Source organism: Podarcis gaigeae (genome assembly GCF_964106915.1).
Source record: "Podarcis gaigeae genome assembly, chromosome: 11".
Classification (NCBI taxonomy): domain Eukaryota; kingdom Metazoa; phylum Chordata; class Lepidosauria; order Squamata; family Lacertidae; genus Podarcis; species Podarcis gaigeae.
In genome coordinates, this window is record NC_139687.1 from 10,155,189 (window position 1) to 10,163,105 (window position 7,917).

General features: G+C 44.0%; 1 long non-coding RNA gene across 1 annotated transcript; it reads right to left on the reverse strand.

Moving 5' to 3' along the window:
• Positions 1–2,999: 2,999 nt before the first annotated feature.
• LOC310827265 lies at positions 3,000–6,107 on the reverse strand. The gene is made up of 2 exons (XR_014556265.1): positions 5,914–6,107; positions 3,000–3,193 (listed from the first exon to the last, which is right to left on the reverse strand). It is a non-coding gene; the product is annotated as an uncharacterized lncRNA (long non-coding RNA).
• Between the last annotated feature and the right edge of the window lie 1,810 nt (positions 6,108–7,917).

Genomic DNA, 7,917 nt, shown 5'->3' on the forward strand with positions numbered 1-7,917 from the left:
GATGTTACAACAACATTAGCTCTAGCACCATCAGTAAATTAACCCCATGAGTTGAGTTGAGCCATTGGATTGCATCAAAATGGGTTTCTTCACATGAATTTATGGGATCAGTTATTCAGCTTAGAAAAACAGTTGCTTTCTTCCTCCCACCCCAGTTGGAGGCTATACACGTGAACTAAAAATGTTCTTACTTTTATTACCTTGGTTTTGAATTAATAGGATCCTTGACTCTGATAAAATATATATGAGATGCCTTCAGATTTATACAACCACAGACAATGTCTCCACTGAGGAATGCAACTGAAAACAGAGTATAGACATATTTTATTTAGTTCTATGCTTTTCACACTAACAAATCAGGGAAATTACAAGTTCTTACATTCCCCACTTCTTGATAATTGAACATATTTTTATAGGTAGACATAAACAGCCAGGGATTTAACCTAAAGATTCTTTCATTTTTTTATTTTTTTTATAATAATTTTTATTAAGGTTTTCCAAATTAAAACAAATTAAAACAAATTAAATCCAATTTATAAACTTTTTGCCAATAACCAGGACTTCCCCTCCCTACCCCCTCTTGTGTTCCAAATCTTCCAAATAAGCAATTAAATTCAACAAGTTCTTATCCCCAAATTACACTCATCATCAATAACCCAATTTATCCAAATTCCCATCCCCTAAGATCGATCTATTCCCTTCCACGAGTTCCCCCCTTTCAAGCATGGTACAGATGGAAATAAAATAAATATGAGTAGTGATTTTACAACCTTTGGATTCCAACTTTCCCTCCCCTCTTTCCCCTTTGCGTTTCACCTATCCCTCTACTTCTAATATCTTCCTGGAGTTCCCACATTACACTATGACCCTCAGGTTCTTTGCCAGTCTTTAATTACGAATGTCCAATCATAGAAGGAGTCTATCAAACGAGGGGCCCATTTCTTCTATCCAGGTTTTTATATCCAGGAGTAAAAACTCCAATTTTGTATCCATAAGCTTGTCAAACCTGGATATCCCAAATGTTCCCTCTCCCAGTTCTGTCCAGTTCTTGTGGTTTCCTTGTTCTTGTCAATCATTCTCCTCCTTTTTGTTTCTCTGTTCTCCTACAGGAATGTTCTTTTTCCAAAAGTTTCTAGTGTCTCTGCAGGGGCTTGTTATTCAGAAGCAAAGCATTGCATCATGTTCCTTTCATTTTCCAACAAATAGTTCCATTGTTTCCTGTAGTGTAAAGGCCTCTGTAGACAAAATAAAGTTCCATTCCTGCAGTTTCCCAGGAGATTAAAAGTTCCATTCAACTGTTCAAATTTCCTGTCAAAAACACATGCAATATCCCTCAGCTCCTCTAGGTGGATTACAGTAGCAAAGTTCCCTTCCAGAATCACATCCACCAGTCCAAATAGCTTGTTAGCCCATATTTGAAACAGTTTATGTTCAATTTATAACAAATGTAACCGGCAAAGTCCTCATAACAAAGTCTCTATTTTAATCTTCCTTTTTGACAGCTCTTTGACAGCTGTCAAAACCTCCATTGCTCTTCTCCAGGCAGTTTCACGAATCGCTCCAGGGATTCCGGGGGGGGGGGGGTTGCTTTTTTAAAACAATTCCACTTTTCTCCTCCAGCTCAATCTTATAATTTTCCCTCGCGAAGTTGCTAATTCGGCAAGATAAGGTTACACTCGATCTTAGTTGTCCAGTCCTTTGTTTTGGCTCTTCTACAATTTAGGGGTGGGCTGACTTCCTTTTTTCCGCCTCCCCCGTTCACTCCAAATTTTAAAAATTTATCCCTTTTTTTTTAGTCCATATTCCAATTACTCACGGGTTCTTCTTCAGATCCAAATTTTCAATAGAAGAAGTCAGCGCTCTCCGCCGGATGGCATGCGGCTGCGCTCGGCAGGGATAGCAGAGAACTCAAAGCACCACGCTTCTCCCCGGCACCCGATCTGTAGCCTTTAAAAAGGCTCCTTCACGAGTCGGGAGGGCGCTGACGGTGCCAGCCGAGTCTCCATGTCCACGGCCTCCTCTGGCCGTGGTTTTTAAGGGTCCCCGCATCGCCGGTGCGGTAGGACCCAGCCCCTGCCAAGCCGGCTCCCTCCGGAGCTCGGAGGGAGTCCGCCATTCGGCGATGGCGCCGACCCGGAAGTCCTAACCTAAAGATTCTTTCAAACAAGAATAAAACTATCTTATGCTAGTGTGGTAAATGTGGGCGGCACTGTGGTCTAAATCACCGAGCCTCTTGGACTTGCCGATCTGTAGGTCAGTGGTTCGAATCCCCATGATGGGTTGAGCTCCCGTTGCTCTGTCCCAGCTTCTGTCAACCTAGCACACCAGTGCAATTAGATAAATAGATACCATTGCGTCGGGAAGGTAAATGGCATTTCCATGTGTTCTGGCTTCCGCCATGGTGTTCTCTTGTGCCACAAGCGGTGTAGTCATGCTGGCCCCATGACCCAGAAAGCTGTCGGTGGACAAACGCCGGCTCCCTCGGCCTGAAAAGTGAGATGAGTGCCGCACCCCACAGTCGCCATTGACATAACTTAACCATGCATCCATACCTGATAAAGATTACCTGCTGACAAAGGAAATTCAGGTTTCTGTAGGTTGGCTGAAAAACCCAAACCCTCCCTACAGTCTGCATGTTTTCCTCCCACCATTGCAGTGACAAAGACACACACAGAGAGGGGGGGGGGCTAGATGGACCCCTCATCTTCTGTCATGGATCGCCTGCCCCCACCTCAGAATCTCTTCAGGAATGGTGGTGGCTGCTCCCCCTGCCCCAGAGGCGGTGCTGGACACATTATATCCAAGTTAAGCCCCCCCCCCTTTCCACTCTGTCCTGAGTTGTTGGTTGTTTTTTTACTCACATTAACTTATCCACTCATGGAATGTCTTAACGTATTATTTCTGGAAAGATGATTTCCTACTAAACTTTATGTTTACACTAAATCCTGATTAATTTCCCTCATTTTTAAAGTTGAGTCTCAGTGGTGAAAACGAGTGGCTTGACACTAATGGAGATTTATTCCTATGGCTCTGGACATAGCTGCTGTTGTCAGGACTCCTCCATTCGTTAAGTTTTATCTGCTGTGCTCTTTCCCTTTCTCTCTTATTTGTGTTACATGGAATGAGTTGAAAATTAAGAAGTTGGGTGCAAATGTTTCAGTCTTTCACAAGTAAGGCAGCAAGGAAATGGAGGCTGCAGAGTGATGAAACATGGAGATTATAAACAACATTTGCCAATGTGGATTACTTTCCCTGATTTCTCTTACTGTAGCTTGCCCACAATTTGTCAAAAAAAAATCAGATTTTGGTATATGATTGTACACCAAAAGGCTCCAAATGCATTCAAGGTTAGTCATGTTTACTCCAAAAAGTTTCAGTTGGTTGAAGCACACCATAATCTGCATAGAGCCAGACTGTGAAAACAAATGCAATTATTATTATTATTATTATTATTATTATTATTATTATACTACAATGATCATCAGACTGGGTTGACCCAGCCACTCTGGGCAGCTTTCAATATATATAAAAACATAATAAACATTGCACATTAAAAGGTTCCCCATATTAGGCTGCTCTTGGATGTCTTCTAAAGGCTTTATAGTAAAATGGAGACTTATGCCACTTTTATAGTCATGTCATCTTCACATAGAACTGTGAAAATTGTAGTTTGGTATAGAGGATTTACCAAACAACTGCTTGGTTGAGAGTCTCATTGTTTATTCATCTGAAAATGTAATGTGACTATTTTATTTTAGGCAGTATCATTGGAGATTTCATGCAATACATTTCTTCTCACCTGAAGCAGTTCCCATAGCTGAAATACAGCTTTTTAAGCTGATCAGTGGCTTGTGGCTTCTGCAATGGGAACAGGGGTGAAGAAGAGAGTTGGGCTGTAGACACACCATACAAAAACAGCACCTTACTTCCTCCAAATAATCCATAGTTTGTTAAGGTTTTTGGGACCTGTGAGGGGTAAACTACAGTATCCAGGATTCCTTGAGAGCCAGTGTGGTGTAGTGGTTAAGAGCGGTGGACTCGTAATCTGGTGAACCGGGTTCGCTTCCCCGCTCCTCCACATGCAGCTGCTGGGTGACCTTGGGCCAGTCACACTTCTCTGAAGTCTCTCAGCCTCACTCACCTCACAGAGTGTTTGTTGTGGGGGAGGAATGGAAAGGAGAATGTTAGCCGCTTTGAGACTCCTTCAAGTAGTGATAAAGTGGGATGTCAAATCCAAACTCTTCTTCTTGAGGAAAATAATGTGGTTTCAATGCATTATAAATATACAGTTTGTGCATAACCATTACGTTTAGCTACATGTGTTGGTATTGTCTCTGTGTATTGCCCTGTGGGCATTTCCTCCCTGTCTAGCAGAGTATAAGGCCTCAATATCGATTCTTTTCATAAGACCTGCAAGTCTCTTGAGTAACCTAAAGCTTTAGTATTGCTGTAGGGGGGAAAAAATCCCCTCTACATTTTCAAGAGACAATTCATTCCCCACAAAAGGATGGGGAATTCTGCTCCTTTGGGTGGAGAGAAGAATTTCAGTGATCTATTTGAGGGTGTCAATTCCCTTTCTGTAACAAGGTGCTGATAATTTATCCCCTCTCTCATGCCTACATTGTACAAAAAAAGGTCATGCTGGTGCCTGAAGCATTAGGAAAGGAGCAGTATCTCTGGTAGAGGGAATATCATGCTCCTTCTGGGTAGTTCATCCATCTTTGGTCCTCACCCTGCACTCAGCTCTCTCCTGTGGCTCCTATAAGCTGCCAGCATGCAACAGCGGCCACACCCCAGGAATGGCTTCGACTGGCTGGCTAAACCAGGAGAGGATAGCTGACGGGTCTCAAACCCTTGGTGGGAAGACAGGCTCCAGCAGATTAAGCTGATGAGACCATTAGTGGGTCCAGTGGTCAAGAAGGTGGTTACTGAATGCACTGAAATGAGGGGAAGATGAGGGTCATCAACTGTCAGCAAAGCTCAGATGTTGACAGGAGGAGGAGAAGCAGGCATAGGGAGAGGACAGTTAGCAGCGGAAGGCAGAGAGGAGGTCGAGAGCAGCTGTCATCTGAGCTCTGAACAAAGGGGAGAAGCAAGACAGGGCCAGGCAGCTGTGTGAGAGCTCCAATAGTGAGTGAGACGTTGGAATGCAGGAAGCATTCTCTCCCAAATTTTGTAGGATCTCAAAAGTGGCCGAGACGCGTGGAAGATACCGGAAGAGAAGATGGGGGCTTCTGTGCTGGGGGAGGGGGAGGAGCTCAGTCCAGGCAACTCCATCTTCTGGGGAGGACGATGAGTAGAGGAGCTCCATCCTAGTTTGTCTGAAATAATTAACAGCCAGAGTCGTCTCACGTTTGTGGGAGAGACCAAGCCATAACATCAACCAATTTAGGGAAGTTTTTAATGTTTTATCTATTATTACTATTATTAAAGGTAAAGGGACCCCTGACCATTAGGTCCAATTGTGACCGACTCTGGGGTTGCGGCACTCATCTCGCTTTACTGGCCGAGGGAGCCGGCATACAGCTTCCGGGTCATGTGGCCAGCCTGACTAAGCCGCTTCTGCCGAACCAGAGCAACGGCATTTACCTTCCCGCCGGAGCGGTACCTATTTATCTACTTGTACTTTGAGGTGCTTTCGAACTTCTAGGTTGGCAGGAGCAGGGACCGAGCAACGGGAGCTCACCCCGTCGCGGGGATTTGAACTGCTGACCTCTTGATCAGCAAGTCCTAGGCTCTGTGGTTTAACCCACAGCACCACCCACGTCCCGTATTATTATTATTATTATTATTATTATTATTATTATTATTATGATGTTGGGAGCTGCCCAGAGTGGCTGGGGGAACCAGAGTGGCTGGGGGAACCAGCGGGGTATACATCATCATCATTATTATTATTATTATCATTATCACCTGGGAAGGTAGCTCATCTAGGGGAAGGAAAACTCTGATCATAAACCACCACTGACTGCAGCTATACTCATTCATAAGAAAGGCTTTGGGAGTAATCCCTGAGGAACAATCCATACCCACTGCCTTGTGGGACATCTTCAGGAGAAGAAAAGCCTATGGAGTAAATGCTGCACAAATTCAGACCAAAATCCCTAAGACAAGTGGAAGAAATATGGGCAGTGCTGAATGTCACATCCATTGCCAGGTGTGTCCTGCTGGAAACAGAAAAGGGCTTTCCCCCTGGCCTGCCTTTATATCCACTCAGTTGCCAAGTGCTTTTGTGACATCACAAGAAACACACAGGTCAATGGCAACAGCTGGGGAGGCATCATCTTCATTGCTTTGTGCCTCACAATGGCAGGTGGACCTATCAGTGACTGTATGCTTGTTTATTCAGGAAGCAGGTGGCACTGTGGCCTAAACCACGGAGCCTCTTGGGCTTGCCAATCAGAAGGTCAGTGGTTTGAATCCCCATGATGGAGTGAGCTCCCGTTGCTCTGCCCAGCTCCTGCCAGTCTAGCAGTTCGAAAGCACACCAGTGCAAGTAGATAAATAGGTACCACTGCAGCGGGAAGGTAAACAGTGTTTCTGTGTCCTCTGGCACTCATCATGGTGTCCCGTTGCACCAGTAGCAGTTTAGTCATGCTGGCCACATTACCCGGAAACCTGTCTGTGGACAAATGCTGGCTCCCTTGGCCTGAAAGCGAGATGAGCGCCGCAACCCCATAGTTGCCTTTGACTGAACTTAACCATCCAGGAATCCTTTACTTTTTTACCTTTTACTTTACCCTTAATTGAACTCCCAGCAGATGGGTGGGAGTTGAGATATAGCCTGGCTTCACCCTATGCCTAAGCCAAACCCAAACCGCTCACATCTGTAACCAATAAAGTTGTGGCTTATTTGAACCCATAAACCAAAATCTGCTTGTTCGTGTGTTTTAGTTATCCAGTAGGGACCATGGATCATGGGTCATTAGCACACAATAGGGGGCTAAGTGTGTGAGAAAGAGTGTGAGGTGAATGGATAATGGATGGATGGGGTGCCTGTTGTTTGTGTGAATGTAGGGATGGGGTGTGCATAAGAGGGAATGAATGAGGGTGGTGCAATTTTCTCTGTGAATATATATATATATATGGTCAGAGAGAGAGAGAGAGAGACTGAGACTTTGATGCCACCTAATTTGGCTCTAGCCCCACCCACCACTGGCATGCAGTGCTCAATCAATTATCCCAGAGAAAATTAAGCCTCAAAGGGGAAAAGGTTCCTCACCCCTATTCTAAAATGACCACTGCCATAAAGCACACATCCATGGAATTTATGGAGCCCATGTTACTCTGGTCTGGTGACATGTCTGTCTATTATTACTGCATATGTAAATTTTAAATCTTACCAAAATGAAAAGTGCCAATGTAATATGATATTTTGGGACTCTCCCTCATGTAGATGTAAATAAAATTATTCTTCATTCTGACGACATGCCTCAAAATTGACCCCTAGGATTGGGGGCGGCGGCGGGTGACTTTCTAGGGTTAAGCAGCTGAAAGCCTTGACTCATACTAAGCCCTGACAACTGTGTGTATGATCAGCAAAATATTCAAACTCCTGGCTTTAGCTTGATCACCGTAGAAGAAGGTATTTTGAAAATGTTTCTGCTGAAGTACCATATAAATGACTAAACCTATATAGATGCCTAAACCAAAAGATGCCTAATCCTAGAGGATTGTGAAAATAGAAACTGATTAGCATAAATATTTCCACTTGAGCAGCTCCCTGAACGATATCACTCCCAAGCGAGCGATAAACAATAATTAGCTATCTAGAAGATGTTCAATTTATGTCCCAGCGGTTTTACAAAGTTTCTTAGGGTGTTCCTAATAGACCCTAAAATGAAGGTGTTGCTTCACACTGGAAATTTTACCCTCCCCTCCAAAATAAACAACAACAAGCAAAGCTGTTGAACTGAT